This window comes from Anolis carolinensis, chromosome X, assembly GCF_035594765.1.
Source record: "Anolis carolinensis isolate JA03-04 chromosome X, rAnoCar3.1.pri, whole genome shotgun sequence".
Taxonomy (NCBI): Eukaryota; Metazoa; Chordata; class Lepidosauria; order Squamata; family Dactyloidae; genus Anolis; species Anolis carolinensis.
Window position 1 is genome coordinate 9,867,623 of NC_085847.1, and position 20,501 is coordinate 9,888,123.

Genomic DNA, 20,501 nt, shown 5'->3' on the forward strand with positions numbered 1-20,501 from the left:
ACTCTAGTTGCTCCTGACACAAAAAAAGTATTATAATATAATATATATTACATTATAATAATATAATAATATATAATATCTTATAATAAATATAATATATAATATTATAATTATATAATAATACTAATATTGTGCTATGCTAATAATATATTGTATGTACATATGATTTGTAAGCTGCTGAGTCCCCTTCGGGGTGAGAAGGGTGGGATATAAATGTAATAAATAAATAAAATAGATGTGGGCATTAGATTATGCTTCTGGAACATCATTATTATTATTATTATTATTATTATTATTATTATTATTATTATTATTATTTGCTGCATTTGTATACTGCTTTTCTCACCTCTGGGGAGACTCAAAGCAGTTTTCAACACAATAATGGCAACATTCAGTGCCAAACATACATCTGAAAACATAATAAACAGATCAAATCATAAACAATACAATAAAAAAACATCATGTGTACTCATAGAACATCTCGAAAATGACAAACTTAGAAATTTAAATATACGAATCAAACATTTAGTACATGGTTACTAATAGATCTAATATAAGTAAACAGTTTAAACATTAAACATAAAAAGGCAATTTGGGCCAAGCCAACAAGTCCTTCTTGCTCTTGAGTTGTCTGGAGAGAGTGTTACAAATCTCGGTATGCCCAAATCCTTCCTCACTCCAAGCTGCTTTAAATGAGCTACTTAGCTGCATTGGGAAAGTCGTGGATATCTGTTATATTGAAGCTTGTAACATTTGGATGTGGAAGCATTAGTCTCTAATCGTATTCTATTAATCTGGAATGATAGATTAAAATCCTCGGTGCGGCTCCTATTACGGTATTCGGCGACGCATCTCTGTGTGCACACGGATTTGTAAACGTAGCTGGAGAGCACAGAGGGCTTTCCCCTTCTAAGCTATAAAGCAATCTGTGATCCATTCCTGAGCTACCAGTCAGGTGGGACTCAAAATCCATTCGCTTTGACGAAATCACGATGGAAAATGAGAATTAAGGAGCGATTTTTCCTCCAATCTGATTTGTATGTAGAACATTTAATGCTTGGTTGAAAGGAGGATCCCAGTTCTGGTTGCTTGCTCTTTTCCAGAGACCAAGAATTGTCTATATGCCTGCCGTAGATGTGGGCGAAACATCAGGAGAGAATGCTTTTGGAACATGGCCATGCAGCCTGGAAAATGCACAACAACCCATCACAGCAGGGGTCCTCAAACTTTTTTAGCCGAGGGCCGGTCCACATTCCTTCAGACTGTTGAGGGGCCGGATTATCATTTGAAAAAAAAAATACAAACAAATTCCTATGCATACTGCACATGTCTTATTTGTAGTGCAAAAACAACAACAACAAGAAGAACAATGAAAGAACAACACAATATTTAAAAATAAAAACAATTTTAACCAACATACATTTATCAGGATTTCAATGGGAAGTGTGGTCCTGCTTCTGGCCAATGAGATAGTCAAGTTAATTAGGGTTGTTGTTGTTGTTGTTATTGTTGTTGTTGTGTGCCTTCAAGTCATTTCAGACTTTGGGTGAGCCTAAGTCTAAAATGTATTTATTATTTATTTACTGCATTTATTTACTACATTTGTATCACACCCTTCTCACCCCAAAGGGGACTCAGAGTGGCTTACAAATTATATGTACATACAATCTATATATATAAAAGAATGATGGCATCATGGCGACCCACAAAACAACAAAATTACAGGCCCTCCAACCACGAAATTTGACAACACAACCCATCATCCACGCCTCTAGGTTGATACAACAAAAAGAAAAGAAAAATAAAGTCCTAATTAGAGGGAGAGGAATAATTGCTTTTATCCAATTGCTGCCAGTTAGAAGGCTAAGCTCCTCCCACTTGGTCTCCTAGCAACCCAATAAAAAATAATAAAAAACACTAAAAAATTGATACAATAAAATACTATAATAACTAAAAATAATACAAGAAAATAATAAAATACAATAAATAAAAATATAACTTACAATAAAATTAATTTAAAAATGCAAATAAAGTCAAATAAAAATTACACAACAATTTTTAACCAATACCACCACCACTTTGCCACAGCAACGCGTGGCCGGGCACAGCTAGTATATTATATTATTAGCATAGCACAATATTAGCATTATATATTACTATATTGAACTATACCACTATACTGTAATATTATTAGTAGTAATATAGAATATATAATTAATATTATTATATGGTATTATTATTAGGTTATATTGCATTACATTATAATATTATTATCAATATTATATGTATATACAATATATTATATTATAAAACTGAGGGCGGGGGCCAGGTAAATGACCTCGGAGGGCTGCATCCGGCCCCCGGGCCTTAGTTTGGGGACCCCTGCATCACAGTATGGTTAAGATGGCAAAGGTTCTTTATCAATGGGGAATAACAAACAAACTAGGAGAGACTGCATCAGTTTGTTTTGTTGGGAAGTGAAAGATTTTGCTCCATCCTTTTCTGAGTTAGTTGAGTGCAAATGTCTATTATTTTATGAACTCAGTTTGCAGCAAATGAAGTAAGCTGAGGACCGGGGGGGGGGGGGGGAAGGTGTGAGGAGGAGCCAGGACATTTTAAAAATGATCAAAACAGTGGCGTAAGAGGCTGCTAAGCTGGAAGCCATGCCCACGCACTTTCCTTGAGGATATTCAAGTCACGCTTTCGGCGTGTGCACCTGCCGAAATCCACACTTTAATGTATTGCTGTTTCTTTTACCCAAGGAATCTGTATGATCCAGCAATCAATATATATTTTTGTACCTTCCTTGTATTGTACTTCAGTCAAAGAAGAATGCCGTCAAAGCTGATGTAAACATATACAGGTCTAAACCACAGCCTCCCGCAGAGGCACGTTTCCTTTTACATTTCTGGATGAGTGGGCTTTAGTGTTCTTTTTTTGCTACGATTTCAGCCTTTCATGAAAATCTTTTCATTATATATATATATACTAGCTGTGCCCAGCCACACGTTGCTGTGGCGTTGTCTGGTGGTGTTGGTGAGAAATTGTTGAGGTAGTGGTGGTACTGAATGTCTGTTGTATGGTTGTCTTGATGTTTAGTATGCATTTGGTTGTTTGTGTACTGTGAAAGTGGTGAGGGTAGAGGGGGGGGTCTATGTCCCTGTGTAGTATTGTATAGTATTTATACGTTGTCCATGTGTTGTGAATGCTTGGATTGTGTCCTGCTGCATAGTAGAAAGGGTTGGGTTGGATGGCCCTTAGGGGTCTCTCCAAACTCTTGTGCCTGTCCCCTGGGGTGAGTGCATTGCTAGGAGACCAAGTGGGCGGAGCTTAGCCCTCTAACTGGCAGCAATTGGATAAAAACAATTATTCCTCTCCCTCTAATTAGGACTTTATTTTTCTTTTCTTTTTGTTGTATCAACCTAGAGCCGTGGATGATGGGTTGTGTTGTTAAATTTCGAGGTTGGGGGGCCTGTAGTTTTGTTGTTTTGTCCGCTGCCCTGATGCCATCACTCTTTTATATATATAGATATGAATGAAGCAGGAGCCTTTGGTCTTTTATTTATTGTCTCTGCTGAAAACTGTGTTGTATCTTTTCGGCTCATCTGCCTATGTCTGTTTGATGTGGATTCTGAGATATTTAACAGGCAATTTGCACTAATGAAGAAATATGGAGGAAGCAGAAGGCAAGGATGGAAATCCTCTTTAACCCTTTTTTTCTCAAAAAATGCCTGACCTCTGACATATTGTACCCGGAGGCAAATCGGCAAAGTCTGTCTTCCGCTCATCCTAGTCAATATGCATAGTGCTCGCAGCCAGCCAAATTATTTTGGCACATGAAGCTGGCAACCTGACAGAGAGCTTTCCTGATCCCGGGCGATACAAATACAATAATAACAAAGTCAGTCGCCAACTTTTGGCTCCCCTTGGATGACACACAAAATCTGCTTCCTCACTCTGCCTAAGGGTAGGGTTGGCCTTGGCATTTGAGGATGCGGATGAGTAATCAAATTAAAAGGTCTGCTATGACAAGATGACAAACGTTTGACAGCAGGGTTGGCGTTCGTACAAATACCGGGAAGTGCCATCGCTGGCGATGCCGTGGGCTTGCAGGATCAAAACACACCAAGGCTCTGGGTTATGGCTAGGGATAACTATGTCAGACCTGGGATTCTCTCTCTCCCTTGGCATCCTTCCTTGATCAAGAAACTAGAATATCAATGGATTGTTGTGCCTTTTCCCGGGCTGTATGGCCATGTTCCAGAAGCATTCTCTCCTCACGTTTCGCCCACATCCATGGCAGGCATCCTCAAAGGTTGTGAGGTATAAGAACTCTTATTACAGTAGATATGTTTGACTTGCAAGCATGCAATGCGCAGATCTGCCAGATCATAAGAAACCCAGTTTCGGAGTTGATAGTGACTTGGGCTGAATCTACACTGCCGTGAATCTACACGGCCCGGGCTGTGGCGCAGGCTGGAGAGCAAGCCAGCTGCAACCAGGTGCAATGAATCACTCTGACCAGGAGGTCATGAGTTCGAGGCCTGCTCGGAGCCTATGTTTGTCTTGTCTTTCTTCTATGTTAAAAGGCATTGAATGTTTGCCTATATGTGTAATGTGATCCGCCCTGAGTCCCCTTCGGGAAAGAAGGGCGGAATATAAATGCTGTAAATAAATAAATAAATACAGTAGAGTCTCACTTATCCAACGTAAACGGGCCGGCAGAACGTTGGATAAGCGAATATGTTGGATAATAAGGAGAGATTAAGCAAAAGCCTATTAAACATCAAATTAGGTTATCATTTTACAAATTAAGCACCAAAACATCATGTTATACAACAAATTTGACAGAAAAAATAGTTCAATACACAGTAATGCTATGTAGTAATTACTGTATTTACGAATTTAGCACCAAAATATCACGATGCATTGAAAACATTGACTACAAAAATGCGTTGGATAATCCAGAACATTGGATAAGTGAGTGTTGGATAAGTGAGACTCTACTGTACTATGTACAGTTTGGATCTGCATTATATAGTCAGTGGAGACCCATATAGTGCAGTTTAACTGCACTATATGGGTCTCCACTGACTATATAATGCAGATCCAAACTGCGTGCTATGGCAGCGTAGGTCCAGTTTTGGATGAAGTTCATCTAATCTTCTCCCCTGACACCGTTCAGTTGATCATTGGATTGGTTTTAGGTTGTACTTGCCGGAAACGTGGGTGGGGACCCTCATTAGATCCGAGTTATCTCCGCAGCCTTTTGAAAAAAATAATAATCTGAATGGTAGACAAGTTATCAGAGGGCAGTTTGGAGAACCATGGGCTTCCTTCGTACTTAATCTCTCTCCCTCCTTCCCTCTCATGAACGTTTCGCTCCCTTGTCTTTCTCTACCGCTATTCAAGGTGACTGTCAAGCGCACAGACGGCTTTTCTTAATGAATTGTAAAAAGCTTGTAAAGCTATCTTCCTGGGCTCAGCAGACTTTGCTTTTTATCTCCTCGTAATTGTCCCCCCTAGGATCAACCATGTGATTTGAAAAGGTTTTATTCTTTTTGTATCGCTAGTTTCAAAACCAGCATATTCTGTCCACGTGTCAGGGTGCTTTGCTTTCTCTTTTTAAAGACATTTCCTCCTGTTCTCTGGAAGATCTGGGAATCTGTCTGTCGCAAAGGCCTTGGTGGAAAGCTTCTCCCTCCAAAGCGGTGGGCCGCAGGTGGTCCATGGACTGCAATTGGTCCACTTCTGGTGCGACCCTGTTGTTTCTTTATATATATAAAAGGGTAACGAAATTTCGGCCTAGGACAAAACAACAAAACTACACATCCCAGAAACACTAAACTTGCCAGCACAACCCCTCATCCATGCCTCTACGTTCATACAACAAAAAGGAAAGTAAAATAAAGTCCTAATTAGAGGGAGAGGAATAATTGTTTTTATCCAATTGCTGCCAGTTAGAAGGCTAAGCTCCGCCCACTTGGTCTCCTAGCAACCCACTCAGTCCAGGGGACAGGCAGAGTTAGGCCTCACTTAGGCCTCTTCCACACTGCCTATAAAATGCAGATTACAGTAGAGTCTCACTTATCCAACATAAACTGACCGGCAGAACGTTGGATAAGTGAATATGTTGGATAATAAGGAGGGATTAAGGAAAAACCTATTGAACATCAAATTAGGTTATGATTTCACAAATTAAGCACCAAAACATCATGTTATACAACAAATTTGACAGAAAAAGTCATTCAATTCATGGTAATGCTATGTAGTAATTACTGTATTTACGAATTTAGTACCAAAATATCATGATGTATTGAAAACATTGTCTACAAAAATGCGTTGAAGAATGTTGGATAAGCGAGTGTTGGATAAGTGAGACTCTACTGAATCTGATTTTAACTGGATTATATGGCAGTGTAAACTCAAGGCCCTTCCACACAGCTACGGTATATAACCCATTTATAATGGACTTAACTCTTTAACTTAACTACCACCAATTCCTCAATACTTTATTTCCCATACCACCAGACTTCGCCACAGCAACGCATGGCTGGGCACAGCTAGTCATTTACAAATGTGTTCTGCTCGTCTGTAAAAAAATGGCACAGGCTGCATGAATAAATCTATTTCTAGACCACACACACAAGATCAAATCTCTTAAGGAAGCAAAAAAAAATATGGGAAAAGTGATAGTAGGACTATGTGGCCATGTAACTGTTTACCCTCCAACATGAAAAATGGGAGGTCTGTGCCCACGCAATGTAGGAATCCAGACAAGATGGCAAAGGTTATAAACAAGGAAGAAAAAGTTGTCCAAAAACCAAAAAGTCAGGGTTCAACTGAAAGATCGCTTGGCACCCTTGCTTCTTTTAAAAAGCAATTGAAAACTTGGTTCTTTCATTGCACTTTTGAGTAATTACTCCCCATGACCAAAATTAACTTACATATTTTTCTGCATCGTTCTCGGTTCTTATAATAAATTGGACGTGTATCCCCACCCAACGGTCAAGAAATAGTTGGACTTTGTCCTCTGGTGGTTCATTTTATTTTATTTTACTTTTACTTACTTTATGTTTTAATGGGCTTTTATGCTTAATGTAATGTATTGTTTGCATAATGTTATTTTACTGTGTTTTATTCATTGTAATATGTTTTAATTGTTGTACAGTAGAGTCTCACTTATCCAAGCCTCACTTATCCAAGCTTCTGGATTATCCAAACCATTTTTTTAGTCAATGTTTTCAATTTATAGTGATATTTTGGTGCTAAATTCGTAACTACAGTAATTACAACATAACATTACTGCGTATTGAACTACTTTTTCTGTCAAATTTGTTGTATAACATGATGTTTTGGTGCTTAATTGTAAAATCGTAACCTAATTTGATGTTTAATAGGCTTTTCCTTAATTCCTTCTTATTATCCAAGTTATTCGCTTATCCAAGCTTCTGCCGGCCCGTTTATGTTGGATAAGTGAGACTCTACTGTACTTGTTTACTGTTTTCGGGCCGTTGTCCTGTGTTAGCCACCCTGAGTCCCTGCGGGGAGATGGTGGCAGGGTAGAAAAATAAAGTTACTTACTTACTTACTTACCCTGTTTATCATAAGGGCGCAAGAAGTCCTAGAACAGTGTTTCTCAACTTGGGGTCCCCAGATGTTTTTGGCCTTCAACTCCCAGCTGGTAAACTGGTTGGGATTTCTGGGAGTTGTAGGCCAAAAACATCTGGGGACCCACAGGTTGAGAACCACTGTCCTAGAATGTATATACATTAGAGTTGTGCGCGGATTTCATTTCCTCCGTTTTCTTCGGTACCTTCGGTACTTCGGTATGAAAACCCACCCGACACGAAAGTAAGCAGGAGCCAATCTCGGCTCCTCCTCCCCTATTCAGCATGACAATTGAATCTTTTTGATTTTTCTTGATTCTTTTTATTCGTGGGACCGACTGGGAGTTGGGGACCTGAGTGACGGTGGGGTGCGCCCCTTTGACTCTGGCGCATGCCCACCCAAACTGCATGCCTACTCTTGCCTGCTTCCTGGGAGCCAGTTGCACAATGAAGTAACTAATGATAAAGAAAACAAGCCCTGCTCACGATCTAAGAAAACTGTTGACCTTCTGGGATTTCCTCATTTGTTCTTCTGCTACACTGGAGGCCTACTAATGTCTGTGATCATATGGGCCATTGGTCTTGCAAATGGAAGCTTCACCCCAGCTTTGAAAAATGCTTGGTATTTCCTTTCATTTAAAGGAAGCCGAGCTCCGCGTGCTTTTAACTCATCCCTCCCTCTTCCGCCATAATTGCTGGATGTGTTAATCCAGAGAGGCTTGTCAGCTTTGGTGGCGTCTCTGCTACTTACCAAATGGAAATAAAGACAAATGAGCCTAAGGAGCAACCTTGGGAGTAGTATAACCTTCATCGTTTCATGGAGGAGGGAAACCAAACAGAATATAGCACAACCAACATTGCGGGGATGAGAACTGGAAGGTCTGTGGACAGACAAGCAACATTGCAATATAGTACAGGATGGCAAAATGAGGAGCTTGCAGTACCGGTAGTTTGCTTTTGCCTGAGCCTGCAGGAAAGTGCAAGACTCTGTTTAGTCTGCCAAGAAAGTTTTTTTTTTGCAATCTGGATTCAGTTTGTAGCAGCTGAAATCAGTTGAGGACCAAGGGGGAAAGCGAGAAGCAGAACGAGAAACTTGGACATTTCAAAAGCGGCGAAAAAGTGGGACATCAGAGGATTAATTTGGACAGTCTCTGCCAAAGAGGAAGATCAAGGCGAATCTACTTATATAGCTAATTGCCGAACTCCTGTGGATTCTTATAATTTTTTTAGAGCTGTTGGCAACAAAAACAGAGAAGCATGTGGTGTCACCGTTACAAGGGTATTTTTCATTGATATCTGATTCACAACTGTCGCCATGGCAATGGGGCACACGAAGGCAGGGGAAAGAAATGAGTTTTCACCTTGTTAAATGACTCCAATAAGGAGCGGAAAAAAAAAGAGTGAACGAGGGAAAGTGAAAACCAGGACGCGAAGGATTAATTTAACAGTGTGAGACATGACTGCCAAGCCATTTTCAACATTGCTAAGAATGTATTAATATTTCCTTGACTTCAAATACAAATTGCTAATATTGTCGTCTCATCTGCACTTTCACGTGAGCCAGGTGTTGCATACGCAGGTTTTTTTGTTTCGTTAACAGAGGAACTTTATATAAAAAGAATCACTGAAACTTAGAAGACTTAGAGGTGGAGCTGGGAAATGTGAAAAGAGGCCTCCATGGAGGGCCTACGACTTAAGTTCTCATGATCTTTGATTTCAGCGGTAGACAAAGGACAGTGGCAGGATGGCACATGGCCGTGAGGCTGTTTTGGGGACCTCACAACTGTGGTCCTTCCACACTCCAGTCACCCATTTTCTGTGTTTCAAGAAGATGGGTGATTGTAGAGTCTCATGGCAATGTGTTAGTGGTCTCTTCTGGATGCCCCATGCTCACAGGGTCATTGGTCTCTTCTGGATGTCCCATGCCCACAGAATCAGTGGTCTCTCCTGGATGTCCCATGATGTGAAGAACCTGCTTTGATTGAAGTCAAAAATCAGAAACTCCTCAAAGCACAGCAGACAAAGAATCAGTACAAGAAGACTGCACTACAAACTAGAGCTGACAGCTGGCACAACAAAGCATTGCATGGAAAATTCCTTGACAAAATTGAAGGAAAGGTTGATAAGGAGAAGACCTGGCTATAGCTTGCCAATGGGACACTGAAGTTATTATTATTACTCTTATTATTATTATTATTATTATTATTATTATAGTGTATGGCACAGCAAACAAGATAGATATGCTGGATTTCGTATCACAAAATCACAAGTCAAACACTTCCCAAGTGTCTAGGACTGTGTGATGTATTTTCGGATGATGCACACAGATCCCAATAGGGTGGCCTTTTGCAGTTAGTATTATTATATTATTATATATTTCAATGATGATAATTGCCCCCCACGCCTTAGCTCCCAATCTTTCTAAACCAGATATGGAGTGAGAGGCATTGGTTCGAAGCCTGGGTCAGGGGTAAAGCTCCCGACCGTTAATAGCCTAGCTTGCTATCAACCTAAGCAGCTCGAAAGCAGATGTGTCTGTAAGTAGAAAATTCTAGGTACCGCTTAATGTCTGTCTGTATACGTGGTATGTCTGATAATGGCATTGAATTTTGCCATGGATGTGTGCATTGTGATCCGCCCTGAGTCCCCTTCAGGGTGAGAAGGGCAAAATATAAATACTGCAAATAAATAAAATTAAAGAAAGATTTGGCAAAAGCAATTTTTTGGGACCGGGCGTGGGTGGGTGAAGGATGCAGGGAGTTGTACTGATTTATTTTCGAAATGGATAGAGATCCATTCCAAAAGATGGGAGATCGATCACCGCTCACCCCAGTTGGAGCTGAATGTGGGTTCTGGGTCTGAAAAGACTGGAGACTAAAAGATTATATGTTAAAACCGAAAGAAAAATGCATTTCCCACCCCCCTCCCCTTTACTCCCCCATCTCAAAGATTATTTTCCCACCTCTTCAGGTACTTACTTCCAACTGTTTTCCCTGCTGATTGAGACCTGCTTCCAAGTGGCCAATTTGTGTGGCATAATTGAGCTTTTGCATTTCATCTGAACTAGTTCTACTTAGTCACTCCTCCTCTTCTTTTGCGTTCCTTTCTCTCCCTCCTTCTTCCTCTGTATGTGCTTGATGATGACAGATACACTTTCCCTTTAGGTTGGCTGGGAGAGAGTTTTCACTTTCTATAGCTAATTGAATTGTTGTCATGGAAATGTGCCCCATCCCCGCCCTCGAGAGAAAGGCGTTTTCAAAAGAACACACCAGCCGTGAGTTCTCTCACTCTTTTTCAAATATCTGTAATCTGCACATTTCTGAACATCCAGGGTGCATCTACACTGTTAATGAATGCAGCTTGACCCCACTTTGACTGCTGTGGATTGATGGGGGTTGCAGTCAGGTGGGTCACCAGTAGACTTGCATGTTCTCTTGCAGTAGACTTGCATTGCCCTTATGCAATGAAAACATATTTTCATTGCTTAGTGGCGAAAAACATTCTTGGTATGCAAAATTAAGTTATACTATTATTGACACAAAGACAGAGTATGACACAGCAAACAAGATCTATATGCTGGATTTCGTATCACAAAATTACAAGTCAAACATGGCAGAATATGTAAAGGAAAGTAAAGAACCTGCTTTGATTGAAGTCAAAAATCGGAAACTCCTCAAAGCAGAACAGACAAAGAATCAGTACAAGAAGACTGCACTACAAACTAGAGCTGACAGCAATGAAAACATATTTTCATTGCTTAGTGGTGAAGTACATCCTTGGTATGCAAGGGATTCTGGGTTCAGTCCTCATCTCCAGTGTAAAGGATCTTGAGCAATGGCACTAAGAGAGAATTTGTGTTATACTATTATTGACACAAAGACAGAGTATGACACAGCAAACGAGATCTATATGCTGGATTTCCTATCACAAAATCACAAGTCAAACATGGCAGAATATGTAAAGGAAAGTGAAGAACCTGCTTTGATTGAAGTCAAAAATCAGAAACTCCTCAAAGCACAGCAGGCAAAGAACCAGTACAAGAAACCGCACTACAAACTAGAGCTGACAGCAATGAAAACATATTTTCATTGCTTAGTGGTGAAGTACATCATTGGTATGCAAGGGGTTCTGAGTTCAGTCCCCATCTCCAGTGTAAAGGATCTTGAGCACTAAGAGAGAATTTGTGTTATACTATTATTGACACAAAGACAGAGTATGACACAGCAAACGAGATCTATATGCTGGATTTCGTATCACAAAATCACAAGTCGAGCATGGCAGAATATGTAAAGGAAAGTGACGAACCTGCTTTGATTGAAGTCAAAAATCAGAAACTCCTCAAAGCACAGCAGACAAAGAATCAGTACAAGAAAACCGCACTACAAACTAGAGCTGACAGCTGGCACAACAAAGCATTGCATGGGCAGTTCCTTGACAAAATTGAAGGAAATGTTGATAAGGAGAAGACCTGGCTATGGCTCACCAATGGGACCCTGAAGTTATACTTCTTCTTCTTCTTCTTCTTCTTCTTCTTCTTCTTCTTCTTCTTCTTCTTCTTCTTCTTCTTCTTCTTCTCCTTCTCCTTCTCCTTCTCCTTCTCCTCCTTCTCCTTCTCCTTCTCCTTCTCCTTCTCCTTCTCCTTCTCCTTCTCCTTCTCCTTCTCCTTCTCCTTCTCCTTCTCCTTCTCCTTCTCCTCCTTCTTCTTCTTCTTCTTCTTCTTCTTCTTCTTCTTCTTCTTCTTCTTCTTTGAAACACAACAAGATGAGTCCACAGCAGACACTCTGCTGGCTGTTGTATTGGATCACATGTCGGACACTTCCCAAGTGTCTAGGGCTGTGTGATGTATCGGCATGTGAATAATGCGTGCAGATCCCAGTAAGGTGGATTATTATTATTATTATTATTATTGTTATTATTATTATTATTATGGCAATCATTTTGTGGCAGTTCGTGCATTTTCCCCCGCTGATGATTTGTGCCTGATGTTCCACTCATATTTTTAAAGTGCTTCTTGAATGGGATGATAGTGTGAAAAATAGGGGTTGGAGTTGCATGTGGCCCATGTGGCACACTTCCCCCATCTTTGCTCTAGGGACGACCTTTGAATAAGGTTGCAAAATTGAGGATCTTTTTCAGGGGAAAAAAATATAGCTGAATTCTCGCAGTTCCCTTTTCATTGCTCCTCTCCCACGGCTTTTGCTGAAAGCCTAAAATTGCTGGCAAAACATTTTGAGTTCGGAGCATGCCAAAGCCTCAGACAGCGGTAATAACAGGGCAGCAGACAAAGCACACAAAGGAATGATCTTGCATACCATGTTCTCACACTTGCAAAGCGTGTGTGCTCGTGGGTATTAATGTCGAAAGGACGGAAATGTTGTCCATGTTGTCTGCTCATAAAAAATGCAGGCAGGTGTGTAGCCAAACTGGTGTGATTAACCCTTGGGAAGGATACAGGTTTCCAATCCCTCCGGAAGGACGCGGAGTCAAACTAGGATTTGATCGGAGAGGTTTACTTCAGCTTTGTTTGGATAATGAGGAAAAGATGGGGTTTTGTGTATGTGGTATTGATGTTGCTATGGAGATTATGGAAACCTGGAGTTCTTATACCTGGCCATATATAGAAGCCTGAAAGCCATTATTTAAGGGCAGAAAGAGTTGTTACAGAGTTGTTTTTAAAGCTGAAAGGTAGTTGGGGGAGGTTTTTGGTTGAGTGCATGGATAGTGGAAGGTGTTTTTTAGAGGCCCTAAATAACCTCCTTTCCCTTTTGTTGTACTGCTTTGCAAAATCCTCCTCCCCAAACCGCTTTTCTTGTAGCAGGTGAAACGACGCAGGCTTCCGGTGGAACGAAATCATTTTTGGGAAAAGCATTTTGGAGAGTATCTATCACAGAGCGAGACACTGATTCGATTTTTCTCCTTGCTCTTTCATTCCTGATTTCAGTTACGCCGAGTATGAAAACAAGTCACCAGGAGACTGTTCATGACTCTCTTGTGTATTGGGAAAGCCAGACTTTTGGAGATGAATTGGCATTCACACAATTTGGAATAATCATAAGCTACTGGAAAGGCATGACCTTGTCCAAGATCGTAACCTTTTTGTAAACTACTAGCTGTGCCCGGCCACGCGTTGCTGTGGTTAGGACTTTATTTTTCTTTTCTTTTTGTTGTATGAACGTAGAGGCAAGGATGAGAGGTTGTGCTGTCAATTTTTGAGGTTGTGGGGCATTTAGTTTAGTTGTTTTGTACGGTGCCGTGATTCCATTACCCATATATATATATATATATATATATATATATATATATATATAGATAGATAGATAGATAGATAGATAGATAGATAGATGATCATCCTGATACTCGGTTTTTTTCTTATGTTTTTTAAATGACTGATCTTATACATTGGCATTTTACCGGTAATTGTGCAGTTCCCAGCACATGTTGCACTTGTGCTGCTGCACCTCACAATGTATAGTTTACATGTTCTGTTTTATCCTGCTTGCATCCTACTTTTAAGTGTTGGATTTTACAGTGTTTTGTATAGATGTTTGTTTGATGTTGTCTCTGTGAATGCATATGACCATTGGTCAGAGCATTAATAAATTGATTGATTGATTATATATATATATATATATATATATATATATATATATATATATATATATATGATCTTTCTGATACTCGTTTGAGCAGTCTTCTTCTTACTGGTAACTATCCACTAGTATTCATGCACTTAGGGTTCTCGGTTGTTAGACTGATGTACCTGGTTATCTCTATGAACAGTTAGGAACAAAGATATACCACTGCAGAAAATATATAGCAGATCTTCAGAAGTGTTATTTCAGTTGCCCAAAAATACACCTACTCTCCCATAAAATATATTGCTTTTAAATCATGAGACCAAAAATAAGTAGTCTTCGTCAAAAGTTGACATAGTTGATTTACAGTAGAGTCTCACTTATCCAACACTCGCTTATCCAACGTTCTGGATTATCCAACGCATTTTTGTAGACAATGTTTTCAATATATCGTGATATTTTGGTGCTAAATTCGTAAATACAGTAATTACTACATACCATTACTGCGTATTGAACTACTTTTTCTGTCAAATTTGTTGTATAACATGATGTTTTGGTGCTTAATTTGTAAAATCATAACCTAGTTTGATGTTTAATGGGCTTTTCCTTAATCCCTCCTTATTATCCAACATATTCGCTTATCCAACATTCTGCCGGCCTGTTTATGTTGGATAAGTGAGACTCTACTGTAAATAAATGTCTGATAATAGCATTGAATTCTGTTCTGTCTGTCCAAACGGCATTGAACGTTTGCCATTTATGTGTACTGTGATCCGCCCTGAGTTCCCTTGGGGAGATAGGGCAGAATATAAATAAAGTGTTATTATTATAATGGGAAAAGGTTCTTTCTTCACCGCTTATTGAGGTTGTTCAAAAATGCAGAAGTAGGACGTGGATTGGTTGGAAGAACCATGTGAGGTTCTGGAATTGATCATACATTTTTCCGCAGAGCATATGCTCAGAAGCACCCTGTTCACTCATTCTTAGCATATGGCAGCTGTCACCTGAGCCACTATTTTGCATCTGGCTCTGGTAGATGGACCACTGGGCATCTGTTAGGAAAAAAAAGTAGACCTTACAAGCCTGAGTACACCACATCCTTTTAACACCTCCTAAAAGGAGCAACAAGATATTAGACCCCCAGGAGGGCTCCACTTTGCCTTAAGACAAGGTAAAAGCAGAGCAAGAAATGGAGAGCTCGGCACAAATGGAACCATATCGTCAACAAAGTAGTTGGTCTGGCACATCTCTGCTTCGAGTTCTCCACAGGACATCACTTCTTCTGTAGCAAAAATGGCCTCATCCTCACACAGGTAATCAGCACAGTCTACACTGACCATATAATCCAGTTTAATTTTATGACTTGCATGCAAGTGGGGGAATATACACGGCCGAGCCAGTGTGGCAGGGTCTCCGTTCAGTAAAGTAAGCAAGACAGTTAAAGCACTGATTGTTCTCCTGAATGCAATAATGAGACCATTTCCTTGTCAGCAGGAGAAGGGGGTTTGGAAGGAAAAATCTAGTTTGTACTTTAAAATGAGGCTTGACAATTTTCCAAGATGGACAGTGAAACAGTATTTCACGCCCTATCCTGCCAACATGTCTTTTTACAATAAGTTCAGACAGTCATGAGAGGCTAACACAGGGGTCCCCAAACTAAGGCCATTTACCTGGCCCCCGCCCTCAGTTTTAGACTTAGGCTCGCCCAAAGTCTGAAATGACTTGAAGGCACACAACAACAACAACAATCCTACTTAACTCGACTATCTCATTGGCCAGAAGCAGGCCCACACTTCCCATTGAAATCCTTCCCATTGAAATCCTTCCCATTGAAATAGGTTTACTTCCCATTGAAATAGGTTTACTGTATGTTGGTTATTATATATTTAATATAATATTACTAACAATATTACAATATAGTGGTATAGTGCAATATAGTAATATATAATGCTAATATTCTGCTATGCTAATAATATAATATATTGTATGTACATACAACTTGTAAGCCTCGCTGAGTCCCCTTCAAGGTGTAGTAAATAAATAAATGTTGTTGTTTTTTGGACTACAAATAAGACATGTACAGTGTGCATAGGAATTTGTTCTTTTTTTTCCCAAATGATAATTCGGCCCCTCAACAATCTGAGGGACCATGAACCGGCCCTCCACTTTAAAAGTTTTCGGACCCCTGGGCTAACACATCAAAGTTTCCTTGCAATTCGTATCTATTGAGCATAACTCATAACAATGCTTGACTTCGTTCAGGACTTCTGCACCTCCAACTTTTATCCCTTTCCAGCAGCACAATACCCTAACAGGATTCCAGCCTAAATTCTGAACGTGCCGAGAACAAGGGGGAGGATATATACGAGTATACTTTTTCCACCTTTCCTCCCATCAGATTCTCCCAGCGTTTGTCACACTGGTCGGAAACATTGTGAATTGTTCTCAGTTACATGTAAAGCTCTCTGGAGCATGGCCCCAAGCTATTCTACAACAGCTGCTGCTATTTTTCTTCGCTCAAGTCCCAAGTGCTTTCACTTACCCTCAGGGAAATTTCCCCGAGACTTTCCAATACTCTAGCCATGCAGGAATCTTTTGCAACTTCTGTGCCTGAAAAATGTGCCTTTGGCACTACGCTTGCATGCAAATAGGCCCCTTTACAGGCCTAATTGAAGGATTTGTGCATGCAAAAAAAAAGACATAATACGGACTAGTTAGGAACCATTTCATATATGACTGTCAATCGATCAAAGTGGTTTCCGTCAAATGACAGCCCAGGTAATTAATCAGTTGCATTTCAGGTATGTCATGCTTTCAACATATTTAATGAGAAGACAGCTTACAAAACAGAATGATGAAGATGGCCTTGTGTTGCTGAAAAACACAACATTACAATGTCCATTCAAAGTGAGGGCAATCGCTGCTGCCATCGCTCTGAGCAGGCTTCCTGAATGTTGCATTTCCAGTAATATAACATTATATGGACAGTGTAGTCTCATATAATGCAGTTTAACTGCATTGTACTGCATTATATGGTAGTACAGATGAGGTCCGAGTCCTCTACTCACAGCCCCACGTCGGCTCTAACTGCATTTTATAAACCACTAGCTGTGGCGTTGTCTGGTGGTGTTGGTAAGAAATTGTTGAGGTAGTGGTGGTATTGAGTGTCTGTTGTATGGTTGTCTTTATGTTTAGTATGCACACTGAAGTGGATTATATGGCAGTGTGGAGTCAAGATAATCCAGTGCAAAGCAGATAATATAAGATTCTAAATGGGTAATATAGCTGTGTGGAAGGGCCTTGAGTCTACACTGCCATATAATCCAGTTCAAATCTGATAATCTGTGGAAGAGGCCTAAGTGAGGCCTAACTGTGCCTGTCCCCTGGGCTGAGTAGGTTGCTAGGAGACCAAGTGGGCGGAGCTTAGCCTTCAAAGTGGCAGCAATTGGATAAAAACTATTATTCCTCTCCCTGTAATTAGGACTTTATTTTTCTTTTCTTTTCTTTGTATCAACCTAGAGCCGTGAATGATGGGTTGTGTTGTCAAATTTCGAGGTTGGGGGGCCTGCAGTTTTGTTGTTTTGTCCGCTGCCCTGATGCCATCACTCTTTTATATATATAGATGTATGTGACGTTGACAACTCTCATCTAAGAAGAGGATAGATCTCTGTTATGTAAATAAATAGAATAACAGTTAGCTTTGCAATGACACACAGACAAACTGGAAGATAAAACACAGCAACGGAGAGGTCCCTTTTTTCAGTGTAGCACCCTAAGCATATTGGCGATGACAGCTTTACACTGTCAATTTTACATTTGTACATTTGTGAAATTATAAATGTATGTCTCAAAAGCATAGCAATGTGTTGAAATGTCATCAAGGCGGTAACAGTTTCAAAGTGAATTAGCATCCTCCCGAGTGCTCAGAGCTGATCTGTTTCAGTCGGAACAGTATTTAAGAAATTTGCACATATTGGTTTACATATAAAACTATAAATCTATTAGTGCAGCAAAACATCACATAAATCCAGGCTGAATGGTTTTGTAGTCCTGAATAGTTCGATTTCTGTATTTATTTATTTACAGCATTTATATTCCGCCCTTCTCACCCCGAAGGGGACTCAGGGTGGATCACATTACACATATAGGCAAACATTCAATGCCTTTTAACATAGAACAAAGACAAGACAAACATAGGCTCCGAGCGGGCCTCGAACTCATGACCTCCTGGTCAGAGTGATTCATTGCAGCTGGTTGCAGCTGGCTTGCTCTCCAGCCTGCGCCACAGCCCGGACATACCACATATACAGACGGACAGTAGAGGCTATTTAACATTCTCCAGCTTCCGGCTTCATGAGAGTATGCTCGATTCCGGCCACAGGGGGAGCTGCCGCTTCATCATCCACTGTGACGCCGAGTCCTTTTTGATGGTAGCACTTCCTCATTGTGTTGTCGAAGGCTTTCATGGCCGGGATTGCAGGGTTGTGGTATGTTTTCTGGACTGTATGGCCATGTTCTAGAAGTATTTTCTCCTGACGTTTCACCCACATCTATGGCAGGCATCCTCAGAGGATGTGGGCGAAACGTGAGGAGAAAATACTTCTAGAACATGGCCATACAGCCTGGAAAACATACAACAACCCAGTACTTCCTCATGTTCTTCGCACGCCGCCGGCAGTTTTATGGTGTCATAAATTAAGTTAAATTAGCCTCCCCGCATTAAGCGGTACCTAGAATTCTCTACTTACAGACATAGCTGTTTTCGAGCTGCTTAGGTGGGCAGCAAGCTAGGCTATTAACGGTCGTAAGCTTAACCCCAACCCAGGCTTTGAATCAACAACCTCTTGGTCAGTGGTGATTTATTGCTGCTGGCTACTAACCAGCTGTGCTATAGCCTCGTGGTTCTATTGTTGCTGCTGTTAGAAGCTTTTGGTAATGTGTCGCAAACTAGGCAAAGATTTAATGCTACATTTTCCACTATTTTACACCCAACCATACTTTGAATGTGTGTATTCCTGCATGGCTGAGTGTTGGACTGGATAGCCCTTGTGGTCTCTTCCAACTTGATGATACTATGTCCTAAGGAGTCAGTTTGTGCGAAAACCAATGGATCTTGCTTCTTAGCTTTCAGAAGGCATTTTTCTTTGTTTCCAATTGACGTAGCAGATCTTCCAGGACGGAGTTTCTGCTGTGAACTCAGGGGACCCTGGTCAGACCTTGGTAGACAGTTGTGTCTCTTCTGTCAGAGTTGCAGGAAGATCAGTGGCGGTGTCCTTGTCCTTCAAAGTATCTCGATGACAGCCAATCAAACCCAGTGTTGCGACGGAGGGTCATTGCCAAAGTCAAAGCCCCACACCTGTGGTCTTGCTTTAGTAGTTTTGATTGACAGGTTTGTACTCCTCCGCTTCGTTTGCCCTTCTGTGTTTGAGCACCTGTCTCGCACATCTGTTGCTGAAGGCGAGGATTGGAGAGATATTTTTTTTCTTCTTCTTGAAAGGAAAAAAAAGAAAGGATTCATTTGTGCCCTGGTGCTGGTAAATATGTGCTCCTCGGTGTTTCTCTGAAATTCCCTGGAGACGATGTGGGTAGTGCATTTTCGAGGAATGCAGTCATCTCTTTCCTTTTCTGCCGCCACAGAAAAGTTAATTTTCCTTTTCTCTTTTCAAAAACAGAGCAAGGGCGCGGGTCTTTTCAAACTAGGGAGTTGGATGTGAATTGTTCATAGGAGCAGAGCCATGTTTCAGTGATTTGGGGTCCGCATCTTCTGGCAACCTCGCACCAACACTGGCGAATGGTGAAATCTCTCTGGGAGCCAGGCAGACAAGGCACCGTGCCAGTAACCTTTTCTCTTGTTCGAAGAAAACATTCCACATTGTATGGAATATTTTCGTTCAGGCTGCCAGCCAGCAATCATGCTTATACTCAGAATATTCCTTTCCCTTTCACCTGACTTGATATTTCCCAAGGTTCTCCTGCATCACTGTCTTGCTCCTCCTTTTTGGATTTTACTTTTTGCGTAGTTCTGTTCTTTTGTCCCAATGGAGAGACGTCGCAACGTCTTTTTGTTCCTGCAGAGTTCTGAAATACTTAAAAATAAAAAGGAAGCCATAATGGGAAAATGGGAAACATTTTTTGCCATTACTCGTGGTCTTTCTCCACCGGAAATGTATTTCTGACTGTTTGGACAAAGGAGAATCAAAGACACGGCACTGACATAGTCGGCAAACTGCAGTCAGATCTACCCATCACACATAAAAAAACTGCTTCTGACCTACACATGGAAATGAAAGATGATTGCAGTTGATTGTTTGGTTGG

General features: G+C 40.7%; 1 protein-coding gene and 1 long non-coding RNA gene across 2 annotated transcripts in view; one reads left to right on the forward strand and one right to left on the reverse strand.

The window, feature by feature from the left end:
* tmem132b (transmembrane protein 132B) overlaps positions 1–20,501 on the forward strand; it is a 272,960-nt gene that overhangs the window by 49,706 nt on the left and 202,753 nt on the right. The gene's annotated exons all lie outside the window — the stretch shown is intronic.
* Positions 9,082–10,741, reverse strand: LOC134292883 (uncharacterized). The gene is made up of 2 exons (XR_009999994.1): positions 10,589–10,741; positions 9,082–9,585 (listed from the first exon to the last, which is right to left on the reverse strand). It is a non-coding gene; the product is annotated as an uncharacterized LOC134292883 (long non-coding RNA).